Source organism: Typopeltis vanoorti, chromosome 2 (genome assembly GCF_054136105.1).
Source record: "Typopeltis vanoorti isolate ZY-2024b chromosome 2, IOZ_Tvanoo_1.0, whole genome shotgun sequence".
Taxonomy (NCBI): Eukaryota; Metazoa; Arthropoda; class Arachnida; order Uropygi; family Thelyphonidae; genus Typopeltis; species Typopeltis vanoorti.
Window position 1 is genome coordinate 163,896,492 of NC_143550.1, and position 21,422 is coordinate 163,917,913.

Here is a 21,422-nt window from a genome sequence, read left to right on the forward strand (position 1 = left end):
GTATGAGGTCTGGTCACACACACAGCTTATCATACTGTGCCTTAAATACATTTACATTATCTGCAGGCACCACATTCCAATTACTCACCATTCTATGCAAACAACCTCTGCTTCTCACTTCCTTCCACACATCCTCCTAACACAGCTTCCAGAGATGACCTCTTGTTCTTCTGACATCTCCAACTATTCTATGTTGACATCATCAACATTAATCTAATAGAAGTTCCTTACCAACTTATATGTCTCTATCATATCTTTCTCTCCTCCTTCAAACATTCCCTAATGAATGCATTTTTTTTAAATTATGGAGACAACTACCGTTTCGACCTTTATGTCAAGGTTATCATCTGGAGCATACAACTATACACAGAAAACAAGCTATACTACAATCAAACTGGTTTGTTAAAGATACTGACCAACCGCTACAACAATTGTTGGCCTGACCTCTGGTGAAAAAAAAAAAAAAATATATATATATATACATCAACGATAGTCCTATTATTAGTGTTATCTGTTGGTTGTAGAAATACATTGGGTGCAACAACAAGTATCTATCTATATACATATATTAACATTATGATTATACTTGTACATTCTAGCCAGTTGGTATGGAATGGTTTCTAATACTAGCAGAAGATTGGCTGGACTAGAGTCCCGACTTATGCTGGATCTTATATATTAGGTAGGCTGAATGTGTGCCATCCAGATCCTTGGAATTTTCCTGCCATCTTTGTTGTTGATATTTGGGTGGTTTATCAGGATTTTGCAGGCTCCCTTAAATTTCCTTTAATACCAGGTTTTTGTGTTGTGTGAAGAGCGGGTGCTTTTCCAGTTGATTTGGTGTAAGATGTTGATTGCGTGGTCTGAGAGGCTTGCTTCACCATAATGGTTATATTTAATGTGTGTCTAATGTGTTCTTTCTTGCATATAGGGATTGTCCATCCTGTTTCACCAATGTACGGTATGTTACAGGTGCAGGGGATGCAATAGACTCCAGGATCTGCTAAAGGGAAGAGAGGATCCTTAGAGGAGTTGAATATGGTTTTAAGTTTAGTGGGTGGTTTAAAGGTGGTATTGAGGTTATAATGTTGTAGGATTCTGTTGATTTTTTCTGATAACCCTTTAATGTATGGGATGGCTATGGTTTTACTGTAATCTAGATTCGTTTTTGTTGTTGTTTTATGGAATATTTTATTAATAATATTTTTGTTATAGCCATTATTTATGAATGTGTCGCTGATGATTTTTAGTTCTTGTTTCAAGGCTTGTTGGTTAGAGCAAATTGTTGTACCTCTGTTTTTAAGGGTGTTAATGACTCCATATTTTTGTGATGGGTGGTGGTATGAATTAGCATGTATGTATTGGCCAGTGTGTGTCGGTTTTCGGTAGACCGTGAAGGAAGACGTGTGACTAGTGTGTCTAGGAACGGGAGCGAATTTTGATTTTCGATTTCGATGGTAAATTTTATGCATTCGTGTTGTTTGTTCAGGTGGCTAAGGAATGTGTTTAGTGTTTGTTGCCCGTGCGGCCAGATCGTGAACACGTCATCAACGTATCTAAGCCAGACTGTCGGTCTTAGCGTGGTGGAATCAAGAGCCCTTTGCTCAAAGGTTTCCATGGAGAAGTTAGCGATTGGGGGAATAGTGTTATTGGGGGGGGGATAGGAATAAGGTTATTGTCTCTGCATCTTTTTAAAAAGGTCAGCCGATTGATCAAGAGGGAAATATGTATCTTTAGCTTACCATAACGATTGCAGCGCTTGTGGGTATTATTTCTATGGATGATCTGAATCCTTTCTTTTAAGCTTACATGGTGATCCGATGCATTTTTTGAAAATTATGGAGACAACTACCGTGTTTGAATAAAAACTTTGGTTTAATATAACTGAAATCTACATTCGACGTTTCGACTTTTATGTCAAGGTCATCATCTGGAGCATACAACTATACACAGAAAACAAGCTACACTACAATCAAACTGGTTTGTTAAAGATACTGACCAACTGCTACAACAATTGTTGGCCTGACCTCTGGTGAAAAAAAAAAAAATTATACATCAACGCTAGAGTCCTATTACTAGTGTTATCTGTTGGTTGTAGAAATACATTGGGCGCAACAACAAATATCTATCTATATACTGTTTATAGTTGTATGCTCCAGATTATGACCTTGACATAAAGGTCAAAACGTTGAATGTAGATTTTAGTTATATTAAACTAAAGTTTTTATTCAAACACGGTAGTTGTCTCCATAATTTTCAAAAAATGCATTCGGATCACCGTGTAAGCTTAAAAGAAAGGATTCCCTAATGAAGGCCTTATACATTAGGGACTATAAATCTCCTTACTTCTCAGTGTCCTCCACATCATTGCTAGAATTTGTTGTTTTTTTCTCACAATTTTAGCAACATGTCCTCTGAATTTTAGGTCTCTATACATCATCACTCTATATCTCTCATTTCCTCCACTATATCCTCACCAAATGTATATTTTACATTCCATTTTGGTTTTCCGAAGTTTAAAACCTTACACTTTGCAACATTGAACTGGTAACCCCAATCCTATGCCTATTCACTCAGCTTATTCAAGTCTTCTTGTAAAGCTACAACATCTGCTCTACTCCCAACTTTGCATCATCTGCAAACAACTGAATATCCCATTCAAATCTTCCTCAATATCATTAACACACAGGTTAAACAGCAACGGCCCTAAAAAGACCCTTGAAGCACACCACTAAACTTTTCTAGAATATTGTTTCCCCATACACGACTTGCTGATACCTATCAGATAGCCAATCTCCAACCCAACACGCCATTCTATTATCCAATCCCACAATTTAATTATCAACTTATCATGCACCAGTTATCAGAATCCTTTGATACATTGGATTTAAATGGGATCTGAATGAATGTGAATAGATGAGATTTGAATAGGGCGAGAATATGGAAAACAACTGTAAAACAAAGTATCTAAGAAGACATGAATTTAATTTGGAGACGCATTTAGTCTTTATAGATTATGAGAAATCTTTTGATAAAGTAAATAGAAAAATTATGGTATAATGAACATCATCATCATATTTTCTGTCCACTGCTGGGCAATGGCCTCCTCAAAAATCCTCCAATCATTCCTGTCTTGAGCCTTTCTATGACACTGAGTTCCTGCCATCCCTTTAATTTCATCCTTCTACAGTCTCTTTGGTTTTCCTGTAGCTCTCTTTCCATTTCTGATATCACAAAGTTGAGACTGAGCAGATATATATGTGGTAAGCAGTGATTAAAGGTGAATGGGTAAGGGAAGGTGTGGTGAGGAAATCACAATCAATAAATAGATTGGATAAAATGGGTTATAGGCCTAAAAATGAACTGCTGTGTTTGTTTACAAATGCCAGAACTATCAGAAATAAGGGAGATGAAATGGTGTTGTCACCGATTTTGTTTATTCACCTCAAAATCGTTGGAATAAGTGAAACATGGCTAAATGAAGATGATATCCTAACAATAATAGAAATGGAAAGATACAGTATTTTTCAAGAAGGACAAGAAGGGATGGAGAGTGCTGCCTATGATAACAGGGAAATTATGTCTACATAAGGTAGACATGAAAGAGGGAAATAGTGGCAATGGTTAAAAGGCAGTGTGGTGTAAATGGGAGGATGATTGGAAAACATATCTGGTTGGATGTTGCTATAGGCTAAAGAATATGGTGGGTGGTGATGAAGAAATGTATAAACAACTCGAATTAGTGAACAAAAGAAGGGTAATTATTATGGGCAACTTTAATTATGGCGGTATAGATTGGAATGAAGAGATGGCATTTGGGAATAAGGAAAATGAATTTCGGGTTCTTGAGAGATAACTATTTCAGGTGGCATGTAAAGGCGCGCACATGAGGATTGAGAGTTTTAGATCTGATCATTTCATCAGAGGATGTAATTGTGAGTGGGGTTCTGCACTTTTCTCCAGTTGGTGAGAGTGATCATGAAGTGATTGCCTGGGTTGTGGCTAGCCATATGCAGACTTCTGTCAGGAAAGAATATATGTGAAAGTACAAAGGCTGGGGATTATGACAAGCTTAGAAGACAGCTTGGAGCTATAGCACAGAATGAGGAGTTGAGCAGTAAGGTAAAAATGCTGCTTGGGAACTGACAAAGAAATACATAACAGCATCAATGTGTGAATGTATTCCAGAGGTCAAAAGACTGAATAAGTTATGTTGGAGGCTTAATGGATTTTTTACAACACTCAAAAAGAATTAAAATAGAATTTAATATTTCTATGATCACCAGAGGTCCCACCTTACATTCCAGGCCACCTACTACTGCCCTTAGAGGACGCTCCAACTAGATAGGACTTTAGTGTCACCCACGTGGTTGGGCTCAGTATTGTTTATTATTTGTGTGTATGTTACATTAACTGTTTTTGTAATCCCCATAGATGTCCTAGTGACTAGGACGAAATATAGGAAGTATTAAATTCTATTTTAATTCTTTTTGAGTGTTGTAAAAAATCCATTAAGCCTCCAACATGATGTCCTCACAGCACTTAAGCCTCTACACACGAAGACTGAATAAGGTAGGTGTAAAATGGATGAATGAGGGGCTTAAGCATAAAATCTGGAAGAAGGCACTTTGGAGGGAGTACAAGATAAATATTGGTAATAATCAGTTACATGAAAAGTATAAAGAATAAGTCAGAAGAGTGACTCTGTAAGGACAACAAAAGTGCTTTATGAGCAGAAATTGGCAAATCAGAGAAAGAAAAACTCTAGTTTTTTTTTTTTTTTTTTTTTTTTTTTTTAAATATGTGGCAATTAGAAGGAAGAATAATTATGATAAAACGATGTCAATGGATGAAAATGGTAGAGTGGTAACTGCTGCAAAAGACATTGTTGAAATATTCAGTGATCATTTTATAAGAGTGTTCCATCCTCATCAGGATGGAATCATGAGGGAGGGCATAAGAGAGGATGGCTTAATTGTGAGTGAGCAGGAGGTAATTGAGGGAATAATCTTCATGATAGTAAGGCATTAGGATTTGATGATATATCACTACCTGTCCATCTTAAGGGGATTGGCAGTAGCATTGGCATGTCTGCTTAATAACATTCATACAACAGCACAGATTACAAGGGAGTGGAAGGAAGGTAAAATTGTTTCACTGCATTAAAGGTGGCGATAAGGCTGTGGCTACAAATTATAGGTCCTGTATGCGATGAAAATTATAGGCCAATCTGTATAGGTACTAGAGAGATTGGTGAGAAGTAGGATACAGAAATGGACTGATAACAGCAGTATTCTCTGTGGTTATCAACATGGGTTTGTTAAAGAGAGATCATGTCTTACTGACTTACTTATGTACTATAATAAGGAGACAAATACTTTGGACCAGGGAGAAGCATATGCAGTGGTGTACTTATATTTTGCAAATGCTTTTGATAGACTATCACACGACAAGCTGTTAAATAAATTGAAACAGATGGGATTGTATAACAGACTTCCAAGTTGGATCAGTGACTGGCTGTCAGATAGGTATCAGAAAGTTTTATATGGGGGTGCAGCATCCTGAAAGAGAAAGGCCACTAGTGGTGTGCTGCATGGTTTAGTTTTGGGATCATTGTTGCTCAATTTGTATATTAATGATATTGGGATGGGTTTAACTAGTGATATGCAACTGTTTGCAGATGATGCAATATTGAGGAGAGCAATGCAGAGTCAAGCAGATGTTATGTCCAAAAAGGAGGACTTGAATAGATTGCATGAATGGGCAGGTAAGTGGAACCATGCATTCAATGTTGCAAAATGTAAGGCTTTGAAATTTGGTAAGCAACAATGAGATGCAAAGTATACACTTGGTGGAGAAAAGTTAAAGGAGATAGAGGAGATGAGAGATTTGGGAGTGGTTGTAGACAAAGACCTGAAATTCACGGGCCACATTGACCAAGTTGTGAAGATATCACATCGAATAATGGCAATGATGCAGAAGACCCTGATATGCAGAAATAAGGAGGTTATGATTCCATTGTATAAGGCCTTGATCAGACCTCATATGGATTATCGTGCACAAATTTAGTTACCAGGTTTTCATGGTGATGAGAATGTTAGAAAGGGTGCAAAGATTCCCAAAGGTGGTCAGTGGTCTTTGGAATGTAGAGTACGAAGACAGATTGAGAGAATGTAAATCGCAAAGTCTCATGAATAGGAGGAGGGAAGACATATAAGCTGGTCAGGGATGTTATCAGGTTGACATGGAAGAGATTTTTCATAGAATGGGAGGGGAATGTACAGAACAAGAGGCCATCGCTGGAAACTGTATAAGAAGGGTGTGAGGAGAAGGTTCTTTGTAGGGAGAATGAATAGTGAGTGAAATGTATTGTCTGAGTGTGAATGTGGACACATTGAATCAGTTTAAGGCAAGGTTGGATGAGCATTGTATGCAATAGTGTCTACCTCCCCATGATGAGTCTCTGACTCCATGGAGGTGGGATAATAATAATAATAATAATAATAAAGTATATTTTAAGTCAAGGAGATACAAAGGTTGCTAAACTAGAGTTAATCCATTAGTGACTCTACAATTGCTTTAAGGAATTAACAGCAGAGTACGGTAATTACATGATAAAAGGTAGAAAGCTGCTCATGTCTTGATCTTTGAAAAATTCAAAGGTGATTTATGTATTTTATTCACTTCAGCCAGCAGGGAGGTTAATTAACTTCAGTGTATCTGTTGATCTGAGACAATGGTAGCAAGGCTAAAGTTCAGTATGTAGATTATTATTATTACAGGCAACTCCAAGGAGTCCTTAGACTGATCGAGGGAGGCCCCAAACATATCAAGAACAACTATTCATCATTTGCACAGTATCTATCATACTTTGCTTTGAATTCATTCACAGTCATGGCACCCACAACAGACTCTGGCAGCTTATTCCACTCATTCATTACTTTCCAAGTAAAAAATAAAAAACCTAGTTCTAACACCCTCGCTAACTACACTCTCGCTTAGTTTCCATGGATGGCCCCTAGTTCTCCCACCACCAGATCTATTCTGAAAAATTTCCTCTGAATTAATCTTGTAAAGACCCCTCAGTAATTTGAATGTTTCAATCATATCATCCCTTTTCTGCCTATGAACCAATTTCTGTAATCTACAGATCTTCAACCTGTTCTTGTAAGGTTCATTCCACAGACCAGCTACCATCTTGGTCACCTGCCTCTGGATCCTCTCTACCTCCTTCCCATCAAGAATAAACCCAGGACCCAGATCTGGGCACAGTAGTGGTCAGCAAGATCAGCAAGAAAAATAAAAACGTGAGCAGTGTGGATTTTTTGAAACTGGCATTGTGTTGTGAATGTAAGAAGTATACACGGGGAGATATTGAGGATGTCTACATGGAGAGGTTAAAGAAGAGAAATGAGCAAATATAGATATGTAGGAAGCGTGATATGCTCATGGACTGCAAGGCATCTTTGATGTGATTAGCAGCACCAAAGGCAGAATGGGAGATCATGAACGTAGGTACAGAAGCAAGCAAGAGTGATAGTAATATAGTATGTGAGACTAACAGAGAGAAAATAGAGGCCAATCGATGATAAGATAATGAGGATAAAATGCATCATGAAAAAAAAAAAGAGTGCCACTGACAAATTAGTAAGCATGAATGGTAGTAAGAAAGTGATTCAAGTCAAAAGCAGAGTTGGTGAAGATGAGGCAATAGATGAAGTGCATGTGAAGTGAAATAAGGAGAATTATAGATATGTATGGAAGAATGAAATGAAATATTACCTCTTTTTACACAGCATGTAAAAGAAGTAACCATCACTATCACACCACTTTTTCTGTCAGAGAGTTTCACGCCGAATATAGTATAATAAACTATAAAAGTATCGGCGATTACTAGCGTGAGCTAATGCAAGTAGTTTGTACGTAGTACAAACTCGGGCAACTCGCAACAAAGGGTAAAGTTCTGATCGCTACTCTTGGTATTTCCCATTATGTAAAAACACATTTCCTAGGAAATGTATGCTGTTATTACATTATGGTGGGAGGTCACTACCCAGACCGGTTTCAGCCTTTATTGAGGCTTCATCAGTGAGTAGCTAGACCAAATTAATACCAAAGGGTATAGCGAAAAGAACTTATATACTCTGCTATACGAGTTGTCAAAAAGGTGCACCCATTAAGTTACTTAAATATAAAGAGCCAATAGGCTTTATTTCGGCAATATAAACAAATAAACATTATTTAAATTAAGGGGATATTAAATCCCACATTGTTTTAAAACCGAATAAGAAACTCAAAGATTGGAATCAGAGAGTTTCATGCCGAATATAGTGTAATAAACTATAAAAGTATCGGCGATTACTAGCATGAGCTAATGCAAGTAGTCCTAGTATGTAGTACAAACTTGGCATGAAATTCTCTGATTCCAATCTTTGAGTTTCTTATTCGGTTTTAAAACAATGTGGGATTAATATCCCCTTAATTTAAATAATGTTTATATCGCCAAAATGAAGCCTATTGGCTCTTTATATTTAAGTAACGTTTGCTGTAATAAAACTATCTATATGAATTTGTTCTCTAATGGTGTTATAAATAGCATATAGCTTTGATGAGTTTTTTTTTTGCACTAGAGATCAGGCCAGTGGAACAATAGTTGATCAAATCATTATCTCTTTGGAATACTGTTTGAAATGTAATATAGCTTGTCTCTATATATATGTGTATACTCCACATTAAGGTTGCCATCTGAAAGTTGAAATGTAGGGAAATTAAAGTAATTATTTCTAACAGTTGTAGTCTCCATAATTTGTCTGAAATGAATGCTGATCACCGTGTAACACTAAAGGAAAGCATTTAAATGCAACCCTCTCGCATTTGTACAAAATCATATCTCTCAATAACCTCCTGATATCCATCCTTACATTTTCATTATGTCAAATGAAATCATTTGTTTCCCCCAACACTAAGTCTCTTGCTCACTTACTTTTCACATCCAGTGCATCAATTATCCAGCTAATTCTTCATTCTGGAAAACAGACTTTGTGGGCCTGCTCATTTACCACACCTCTAATAATGGAACCTCCACATACTGCTACTCTCGAGTCATTCGTCACCTCTTGTTCTCCACTTAATTCATTCTATCCTTTTGCATACTTTCATTCTGCCCACCAAACGTTTAACCTTACTATGCATATTCTTCATCCCATTTTTCATTTTAATCAACTCATTCTTCAAATCTTGTATCCTGGCAACCGTATTATTTGTTGCCCCTGCAGTGTCATTCATTTCTTTTGTTTCCTCATTTCTACTTTCCTTCACTTCTACAGTTTTGCTCACTTTTGTTCCACAATTTACATAGCCTTTTGCTTCCACAATTACACTTACTTTTGTTCCATCAGTCAGTTTTGCATTTACTAATAACTCATAGTCCAACAAAATATCACACTTTTGACATATCCATACCTTCTCTCACCTCTTTTAGTCTCTCTCTCTCTCTACAAACATATTCTCCCTATTCTTCCATGTATACACGCTGCACTCATTTTCAAGAAAATCAACGATGTTAATTACATCTGATTTTTGCAATGCATAGCATGCGAGACTCGATCATACCACCATTTTGTCACAGTTCACTACAAATTTTGAAATTTAATAAGAGAAACATTAGGTATAAAACACGCAAAAATCCACAATCCCAGTTTTTTTTTAAGCTTATCTGTCAATAACCAAGAGAGTCATATTATCTCTGAGTAGGGATGTGATTATGCAAGTCTTGACTTGGAAGGTTGCCAAACATGCAGGGTTTTCAGTTAAGAAGGGATACATGAGAAACGATAAGGCATATAATTATGAAAAGCTTTGAGCCAGCTTGCAGCATAAGAACCTACAAGGCAAGGAATGTTAGCAGTGCATGGAGATCAGATTGCATATCCAGAGTCAGGAGGATCATATAAGAGTTAGTTGGATTATGAGTAGTATTAAGCAAGAGTAGCAAAAAAATGAGCAAAAAATTGTTGGAGATCACAAGTTGTTGCTAATCATATAAAGAACTCTGCAAGAAAAGGATATATGTGAAAGTACAAGGCTGGTGATTATGACAAACTTGGGAGACAGCTTGGAGATATGGCATGGAATGAGTAGATGAGCAGTAAGGAAATAAATGCTGCTTGAGAACTGACAAGGAAATACATAACAGCATCAATGTGTGAATGTATTCCAAAGGTCGAAAGGCTGAATAAGGTCAAGTGTAAAATGGATGAACGAGGGGATTAAGCATGAAATCTGGAGAAGAAAAGGCACTTTGGGAGCAGTACAAGATGAAAATGGTAATAATCAGTTGCACGAAGAATATAACGAGCAGGCCGGGAGAGTGACTTAGTTTGATTTGAAAGAACAACAAAAGCACAGCATGAGCAGAAATTAGCAAATCAGGAAAAAAAAAAAAAAAAAACTTTGTAAGTTTTATTAATATGTGACAAGGAGGAGGAAAAATAATTATGGTAAGATGATGTTAATGGATAAAAGTGGGAGATTGGTGACTGCTGCAGAGGACACAGCCGAGGTGTACAGTGAGGAGTTCATCCTCAGAGTGAAATCGACATATCACACTGCATGAGCAGAAAGTGTAGAAAATGAAATGAGAGAAGACTTAATGGTGAGCAAGCAAGCAAGAGGTATATGAAGAGTTAAGTAAGCTAGACATACATATCCTGTATGTCTTAAAGAATGGCCTTGGCCTACCTGTTTAACAAGTTTTGCAATAGCAAAAATGCCAAAGGAGTGGAAGGAAGGCAAAATTGCTCCACTTCATAAAGGTGGTGATGTGGCTAAGGCAAAAATTATAGGCCATTCTTGTATATGTGGAGTAGTAGTTAAGGTATTGGAGAGGTTGGTGAGATATAAGATACAAAAGTTGGTTAATAACAGTGGTATTCTTTGAGCTTGTCAGCGTGGGTTTGTTAAAAATGCATATACAATGGTGTGCTTAGATAGACTGGCACACCACAAGTCGGTTATTAAACTAAGCAAATGGAATTGGATGATAGACTAGTGAGTTGGATAGGTGAATAGCTATCAGACAGGTGTTAGCAAGTTGTGAATGGGAGGAGGGGCAGTGGACAGTCACTAGTGGTCTGCTGCAAAGATTAGTTTGAGACTATTGTCATTTGATGTGTATATTAATGATATTGGGATAGGTTTAACTGGTGATATACAAATGTTTGCAAAACTCAGAAGAGTGATGAGGAATCAAGCAGATGCTGTGCACTTACAGGAGGACTTGAATAGATTGCATGAGTGGCAACAGTATGGAACTGTTGATTCAATGTTGCCAAGTGTAAGGTTCTGAAATTTAGTAGGCAACAACAGGATGCAAAATATAGACTTGCAGGGAAATTTTGGAGGATGTTGAGGAGATAAGGGACCTTGGAATGGTGCTGGCCAAGGATCTGAAATTCAAATGTCACATTGCATGATTTGTGAAGACATAACATCAGATTATGCCAATAATGCAGAGGACTAATTTGTAGAAATAAATAGGTTCCGACTTCCTCATTTAACCACCTTACCAGTCATTACGCATCCTCATACTTCGTATCCATCATATATTAATGTAATATCAATGGTATTCTAGTTTTAATATGCACTTCATATCCATGGAAACTTGGACGTATATATACATCCTGGCCGGTAGCGTGGTTAAGGCCTTGATCAGATGTATTATTGTGCACAGATTTGGTCCTCTGGTTTTCATGGTGATCAGGAAAAGACTGACTAAGGTTGTAACTGGTCTTCAGGATGTAGGATATGAGGACAGACTGAGGGAATGCAGTCTGTAAAAGCCTTGTGAATAGGAGGAACAGATATGATTGAAACATTTAAGTTGGTAAAGGGTTGTTACCAGGTTAATGTTTTATTAAAGTTTTCCTCCCATAGTAATTTTATCATTTATCATTATATCTATCTTTCTCATGTAGCAAAACATCCAAGGCTAAAGGAAATTCCAGAATTAATTTTTTTTGCTCATCTGATTTTGCCTTCCTTACCATGCCGATCATCCTTCTTGTCTATGCCTTGTACTGCATATGAACTTCTGTTGATCACCATTCTCCTTATATTGGAGAATGGTGATCAACAGAAGTTCATGTGCAGTACAAGGCACAGACAAGAAGGATGACCAACATGATAAGGAAGGCAAAATCAGATGAGCAAAAAAAATTAATTCTGGAATTTCCTTTAGCCTTGGATGTTTTGCTACATGATAAAGATAGATTTAATGAGTATGGGAGGAAAACTTCAATGAGTGCTGATGGTAGGGCTGAATTACTGGGTGATCATTACACAATGATCTACCATACATGTGGAGATACTGCAAGGATTGATGCAATAAAATTAAGGGGTAAATAAATTTAAATGCTTGAGATATTGCAGAATCTCAATGTAAATATGGATTTGAATATGATATTATTATTATTATACAGATATCTTTATGAAGTCAGAAGACTCATCATGAGAGATCCATTTATTCACATACTAGCCATCATTCACATAATTCCTATCATACTTCTCCTTAAACTCATTCACTGATGAAGCACCCACAACCACCTCTGGAAACCCTCCAAGCAAAAAATATAGTCCTGACATCCTTGCTAACTACACTCTTATATTCAACTTCTCCCTTCAGTACATGACAAGAAGGGAGAGAACAAGGGTCACCATTAGAAGTTGTACTGAACAAAGTCTTCATATAAAATATCTTTAATAACTAAATACTTCCATCATGTCTCCTCCTTTTCATCTGTCAGTTAATTTTTGAAGCCTACAGACCATCAATCTATTCTCATAGGAAGCATCCCATAAACCTGCTACAATCCTTGACACTTGCCTCTGGATCCTCTCCAGATTCGTCACCACAGGATCCAGGAGTCCAGATCTATGTGCAGTAGTCCAGATGTGGCCTTATTAAAGCCTTATATATAGAAACAATAATCTCTCTCTCTCTCTCTATGATTGTGTGATCTTCAACAACCATGTAATCTGATATGCTCTTTTGGTTGGCTTTGCAATATGCCCTCTAGACTTCAACTTCCTGACTACAATCACACCCAAGTCCCTGGCCTCATCAGTTTCTTGCAGTTCAGTTCCATCAATATGGCTCACAACTTCTGATCTCTTCCCAAAGTGCATTAACTTACACACTTGGTCACATTAAACCGGCAGCCATTTTTCTTTGCCCGTTCTGCTAGTCTGTTTATTTAAGTTTTCCTGCAGGATCCCTGTATTACTTCTTTCACCATTGCTCTTCCCAGTTTAGCATTGCCAACAAACAACTGAATATTTTCTGTCAAATCATTTCCTATATCATTGATATACAAATTAAACAACAGAGGATCAGGTATTGAGCCCTGTTCTACACCACTAGTCACCTGCCATCTCAACTCATCCATAAACTCTTTGATATTTGTCCATCAGCCACCCTCTAAACCAAATCATTAGATTTATATCCATTCCCATCTGCACTAATGTGAAATCTTGTCAAATGCTTTTGCAAAGTCTAGCAATATTACTGAGTAGCATTATTATAGCCTCTAATTGCCTCCGACTAACCTATTTAACTTAAATTTCAGTAGAATGCTCCTTAAGAAGTAAAGGATGGTGAAATAGTTCCATTGGATTAGGGAGACTCAAAGACAGAGGCAGTGAACTAGAGACCAATCAGTATCTAAGGAGTTGTGGTAAAGTTGCTGGCCTGGTGGTTAGCGTATCTGCTCTCAAGCCAAAAGGTTGTGGATTCGAATCCCACTGAGGGCATGGATGTTTCTCATTGTCTGTGGAAATACTAGTGGTGGTGGTGGTGGCGGATGGTATATTTGCAGTTAGTTGTAGTTGGTGGAATTGAGTGGTGAAAAGAGTTGTAGAATAGATGCCCTCCTTTGATGAGCCTTTGGACTCCCTGGAGGTGTCATAATAATAATAATAATAAAAAGATAATATAGAAGTTAATCAAAGGCAAAATTCAGGAATGGGTCAATAAGAATATGATAATCTATGGATACAGCACAAGCTTTGTGAAGGGTAGTTCATGCATCAGTTATGTACTTTTTTTTTATAACAGTGTCAGATGGGGTGGATAAAGGGAATGGCTACAAGATGATAATGTTGTACTTTGCAGAAACTGAAAGAGTACCACATGGAACCAATTGGCACAAATGGGCATGGTATCTATCCATTATCCCTCCCCCCTGCCCAAAGGAAAAAAATTGTGGAAGAATGGACGAATACAATTCAGTAGAAACCAGATGATTAGCAGGGTCGTATGCTTCAATCACTGCTATTTCATTTGTACATTGATACAGGAAATGACTTAAAAGGAAACATTCAGTAGTTTGCTGGTGATACAAATCTGGGTAGAGTAATTAATCAAGATGATTTGGAGATCCTGAAATATGATTTAAACATGCTGACACTACGGATAAAGGATAAGATTTAATGTACAAATATAGTTATACATTTTGTGAGGAAACGATTGTGAGCAAGAAAAGATGACACTATACTTCGCTGAGGAAAATCTACTACAGTAAACTGATAAAGGCTAAGAGATTTGGGAGTGTTGGTTAAGAGGAAGCTGATATTCAGAGGGCATACTGCACAATTGCCAAAAGTAGCTCACAGAATTCCTTGGTGAATTATATTAATTATTTGGTTATTATTAGTGCTCCTACAAAGAGTCATGAAAAGAATATGGACCTCATGCTTCCTAAACACATCTTCAGCCAATTTCCAGAAATGACTTCAAATTCTGCCATAAGCTGTAATAGCTCACTTATATTTATGATCTAAGGACCTCATACTAACTTTTATGTTTCTACTATGTTGCCTCTCTGTCTATATAAAACATATATGCCACTAATATGAGGACTTCTGTGAGGAAAGGGTATATTTGGAATTACAAGGCTGGTGATTATGAAAAGCTCAGGAGACAGCTTGCAGTTGTAGCATGGAATGAGGTTGGGTGGAAAGGAGATCAATGCTGTCTGGGAGATATTCAAGAACTATCTAGTAGAAGCAGTGGTGAGCTATAAGGGGCTCATGCGAGCCCTTTGTTAAATTTTTCTCAAATTTGCGAACCCCTTGTTTAATAATCTTGTAGAACTAAAAAATTCCACCACGGAATGTATACATGCTACTGTTATTGCTCTACTTTAAATTCTTACGGATTTTCTGATAACTATTTAAAAAATCATCTCATTGCATTTTGTTCTGATGGAGCTAATGTAATGTTAGGAAACAAATCAGGTGTTGCAATCAAACTTCTACAAAGATTTCCCAACATTGTGATTTGGCATTTCGTAGCTGATCATTTACAATTAGCATTAGATGATTCGATAAAAAAACATTAAAGAAATAAATCATTTTGAAATATTTCTGGATAAATTATATGTTTTTTTATCATTAATCACCAAAAAATCAACGAGAATTAAATAAAATTGCAAAAGGCCTTGGTATCGAAATTTTAAAGATCGGCTGTGTTCAGACCACGATGAGCAGCTTGCAGTTTACGAATGGCTCTTGCTGTGTGGAGAAATTACCCAGCTTTATGCAAGCATTTTGCATCAAACAATTAATATAAGGGCTTTTTAAACCGACTTCTCAATTTGGAATTTTTAAAAGATCTAGCATAATGATTGATATCCTACAGGAATTATCATGTCAGAAGCTCTACAGTCACAATATATAAGTATTATAAGGGCTAAATTAGCCCCCCCCCCTTTTTTTTTTGCTCGATGATGTGAGCCCTTTGTTAAAATTTCCATAGCTCACCACTGAGTAGAAGCAATGTCTAAATGTATTTCAAAGGTCAGAAGGTTAAATAAGGTAGGTGAGAAATGGATGAATGAAGAGATTAAGCATGCAATATAGAGAAACAAAAGGCATTAGGAGGCAACATAAGAGGAGTGGTAATCAATTCCATGAAAAATACAAAGAATAGGCAAGAAGGGTGATTCAGTTGGTAAGGATAACAAAAGTTCAGTATGAGCAGTAGTTAGCTAATGAAGCCAAAAAAAAAAAAAAAATCTTAGGGAGTTCTTTTGATATGTAGTCAGCAAAAAAGATTATAGCAGGATGGCACTGATTGAAGAAAATGGTATAAGGACAACTACTACAAAGGATATAGCCGAGATATTTAATGAGCAGTTCATAAAGGTCTTTCATTCTTGTGAATGTGACATCATGGAGAGTTTGAGAGAAGTGGATGATGAGGAGGAGACTGACTGTGAATGAGGAAGAGGTATATGGAGAATTAAGCAAACTTGATATTAATAAGGCTGTGGGACTTGATGATACATCACTGCATATTTTGCAGGAATGTGCCAGGGAGTTGACATCTGCCTTGACATATTTGTTTAATATAAGTCTTACATTGGGACAAGTTTCAAAGGAGCGGAAGAAAGGTAAGATTGTAGCACTTCATAAAGGAGGTGACAGAATTCAAACATTCAATTATAAGTCAATCTATATGTCAGGTGTTGTGGTTAATGTGTTGAAAGAGGCTGGTGCGAATCACGATCCAGAATTCAGTTGACAATAATGGTATTCTCATTGATGGAGCACAGATGTGCTAAAGGGAGGTCATGTTTTAGTAATCTGCTTACTTATTACAATAAGGTGACAGCAACCTTGGATGTGGAAGATGGATACACAGTAGTATACGTAGATTTTGAAAATGCTTTTGATAGATTACTACATGGTTGATAGTCAAACTAAAACAGATGGGGGTTGTATATTAGACTAGTGCATTGAATTGGAGATTGACTGTCTGATAGATATCAACAAGTTGTGTATGGGGAAGCAATATCCCAGAAAAGTAAAATCAGTAGTGGGGTGCCTCAGAGTTTGTTATAGAACTACTGCTGTTTAAACCTCTATATCTATATAAACAGCAATAGAATAAAACTAATTAACATAATAATAATATTATGTTAATGATATTGGGAAAGATTTGAATGGGGATATACAGTTGATTGCAGATGATGCAAAGTTGGGACTAACTATGAGGAGTAGAGCAGATGTTGTGGCCTTAAGAAGACTTGAATAGACTGAGTGAATGGGTACAGGGGATGCTAGTTCAATGTTGTGAAATGGAAGGTTTTAAAATTTGGAAAATAAAGATGGGATGTAGAATTTACTCTTGGTGGGATATATTGTTGGAGATGGAGGAAATAAGAATGGGATGATGGTGGATAAGGATCTAAAATTTAGTGGATATATCGACAAAATTGTGGACAACACAACAAATTCTGGCAATGATGTGGAGGACACCAATTTACAGAAGTAAGGAGATTTTGGTTCCATTGAACTGATTAGGCCACATATAGACCATTGTGCACAGATATGGTCACCTGGTTTTCAAAAAGGATGAAGAGATATTGGAGGCAGGATGGGGGTGCCAGAGGTGACCAAAATAGTTTCTGATCTTTGAAATACTGAATATGAGGAAAGGTTGAGATAATGCAATTTGTCGAGTCTAGTGGATAGGAGGAAGAGGTGGATATGCTAGACATATAAGTTGGCAAGGAATTGTTATAGGATTAATGTTGAAGACATTTTTCATAAAATGGTGGGAGATTGGAGGAGAACAAGAGGTCATCCCTGAAAGCTGTATAAGGAGGGTTGAGCAAGGGAGTAAGAAGCAGGTTTTTTGCATGGAGAGTGTGAATGATTGGAATGCATTGCCTGAGAGCATGATGTCTGCAGAGAATTTGGATGTGTTTAAAGAACATTGTGATCAGCTGTTTGTATGACAAAAGGGACCTCCCAGATGAGTCTGTGACTCCATAGGGTTTACAGTAATAATAATATTAATTAATTAGCTAATAACATTAACAAATAATTTGTGTTACATCTCATAAAACATCAATGTGATATGAAGAACAATGACACAAATTTGAATACAGCTGAACAGTAAAATGTGTGTGTTACATTGGAACTATCCCAAACATGCAGTCACAGTAATTAGGATAGAACACTTTTTTTGGAATATATACTCTGAGCCAAAACATTACATGATCACCTACCTAGTAGCTAAGATAACTGCTTGCATCCATCTTGGGATTAACTCCACCAGACTAAAGGTCAACAGGTGAGCAAATCACTGGCATCTACTGGATGCCCGTGATTTGCTCACCTGTATTCCACATAATCCCATAAATGTTTAATGGGATTCAAAGTAGGCAGTCAGGGGAGCAGAGGCAATGTTTGGCTATGCTTTTCTTGCACGATGTGAGCCTAGACATGGCACACTGTATTGTTGAAAGAATTCACATCCATCGGGCCACACTTTCATCCTATAGTTCAATACCTAGTCCAAAATGATCCCCAGGTAAGAATTAGTGGTCAATGTTTATTTAATGAGGATAAGAGGATCCAGTGTCCATGAGCAAACAACTCCCAAATCAGGATACCACCACCACTGTCCTATTTCTAGCCAACAGTGCAGTCTAGTGAAACGGAAACAATGCTCATATTATTTTGGCTTGCCAGCGTATTTAATACAAGTAAGGATAATTTCTCAAACTTTTGTAATAGAAAAGTAATCATTGACTTAAGTCAGAGTAACATGGTAGGGCCTGAGCACTTTCTTTGAATAAACATTCAAATTTATATTTCAGCTAGAAGTTCAGTGTTATCCATCGGATCCCATGGTTAATGTCAGTTCCATGATGAGTCAGACTAGATTTATAGGTCTGATAAGCTGAATATGGTTCTAGTGTTCTGAAATGCATTTTTTAACTGATCTTCCAATTTGACCAAAAAACATAAAGGAATATGGAACTTGGTAAAACACCAAGTGGCAATAATGGAGACATTTTGGAGAAGATAAGAGAAACAACAGTGGGTTTGGGTGATGGATTTGAAGGCAGATATGAGTTGGACTTTCTTCAAACTCTACATGCACAGAAATACTTTTAACATAAGGGATGAGAGTTCTGCGGACATCTTCCGAAATGATTTTTTTGGGTAATTCTTGGATTATAGTTGTTTAACACGTTCGCTGCCATGCTCCTCGGGCATAGTTTGTTACCGCATGCCAAGCAATTTCACTTCTTCAAGGTCAGTACAAGTAATCTTGTTCAGGTAATATGAATATACTCGTATGTCAAGTAATCGACATACGAGTATATTCGCAGTTGGCTTGTGAAGCTCATATACCAACTGCGAGTATACACACTTTCGCTGCTACGCTCCACACGCCAAGCATTTTCACTTCTTCAAGGTCAGTATGAGTAATCTTGTTGCTAGTGGTAAGCATCATACGAGTATATTCGTAGTTGGCTTGTGAGGCTCATATACCAGCTACGAGTATACTCGTAGTTGGCAGCAAACGTGTTAATAAAGTAATTTACTAGAACAGTTTCTGATTCAAGTTGAAAAGATACTTTGGAGGAGCAAATTGTGTCCTCTATAGATACTATGGATTTTATAATTCTACATTTTTAGGATGGATGGTATGCACAGATGAGAGAGGTATACAGTGACATAAAAATCAGTTGTGGTACATAGTAAGCCATAAGATTCATGCTTGATGAATTTGCCTAAAAAAAAAAAAGATACCACTGTTGACGATTATCTCCAAAGTAAATTTGATTCTAGGATGTCAATTATTAATTTTATGTAGGAAGGATAATAGCTCTGGCTCAGTGCCATTCCAAATAGTGAAAATGTCATCCACAAAGCATAGCCAAAGAGATGGTTTTTCAAAATGATCTACAGATCAATTTAGAGACAGAGATGAGATCCTTGCCAGCTTCCTCAGTCTGTTTGCAAAGTTGATCTTTCCATGTGAAATAGTCAGAAACAACTGAAATTTGAATGTCTACAATGTTTGATGAAAATTCTTGGGATAAAAATATGAACACAGGTATATAGCATCGAAGAACCTCCATAGCTCAGTCAGTATAGTTGAAGCCCTTTGGTTGGAAAGACCTGGGTTCGATTCCCACCACCAATGTGAGGTCTCTTTCGATGAAAGGTGAGTTAGCCGATCTCATAGGGTTTTTTTTACCTGGAAACTCAGGTTTTTCATCCCCCAGAATAGGCAAACCAGCCCCGTGAACACACATTTATTATAGTCATGAATACGTCCCTGCCAAATGGTGGTTCTGAGCTGGATAAAATGGGGGGGGGGGATGGTGAACTACCCTGTAAAAATCTCACTAAAACACTTTGTGGACAAGCCTACAAAGTCACCTAGGGTCAGAAACGACTGACGGGATAAAACCACCACCATACAGCATCGAAGTTGACCATAATATCTGAAGATTTGAGTTTGTCTTTTACTGTTGAGAGAAAGTCTGTGGAAATTATCTACAAAACTGAGACCAGTTATGAGATGGATGAGTTTAGATGATTATTTTGAAATTTTATATAGCTAGGAATGTTTATATATGTTCTGAGTCTTTTTTTTTTTTTTTTTCATAGTTGCTTAACTAATGGAAGTGGTATTATCTAATGACCTACCAATTTATTTAGAACACACAAAATTTGCTCCTCTGAAGTACTTCAACATTATTTGAAAGATATCAAGCAAGCTGCTTCATTAGGCTCTAACCTAAGGAATCTCTCTCTCTCTTACACACACACACACACACCGCTGATAGTTTCTCTCAGTTTCTTCCAAGAGAAGAAGTCCACAGGCAAAGTTGAGGAAGACAACTCACAGCACCTTTAAACCTATCAACCAAATCATTCAGTTACCTTCTCCAAAAGTTACCTTTTGGAGAAGTTACTATTTATATAAATGGGAAGATCAGTTAAAAAAACATATTTCAGAACATCAGAGAACCTCATAAATCTAGTCTATCATGTCATGAATCTGACAATTTTAGTTACAGGACTGGATGGGATAGCACCACCATTTTGAGATAAATAAATTTAATAACATTAAAATTTTCCCGCATTTTGATCTTTATATTACGGTCATCTTCAAAAAGTATATATGTATACACACTGCATTAAAAGCAACTAGTATTATGCTGCTGCAAACCACATTACATTTAAGACTAATTCTGACCTTTTTGTGCAGTGGTGGTGGATCGTGTGTGTGTGTGTGTGTGGTGGGGAATCAACAATTCCAGTAGTGTTTTATCGTAGCTATTTTGTGACTGCACATCTGAAAAGGTTCCATTGTTATGTATATCCATATTTATGAATTTAAGGGGGACAAAATGGGAACGTGAAGATTGTGAAATTGCACAATTCACGGAATGAGCAAAACTTTTGCTCATTCCATGAACTGTATAACACGCTTGTACAGTTCATTAGGTTAGGTTCCATTTTGGATGTAGGGATCTAAAATTTAACAAATATGGATGTTTAAAACCTAATTGTCACATATTATATAAGCCACGGGTCGTGCAACTCAC

The 21,422-nt window shown here is 37.0% G+C and overlaps 1 protein-coding gene across 1 annotated transcript in view; it reads right to left on the reverse strand.

Annotated features, from left to right (window-relative positions):
* Positions 1-21,422, reverse strand: part of olf186-M (Ki-ras-induced actin-interacting protein-IP3R-interacting domain olf186-M) — a 238,910-nt gene that overhangs the window by 124,139 nt on the left and 93,349 nt on the right. The gene's annotated exons all lie outside the window — the stretch shown is intronic.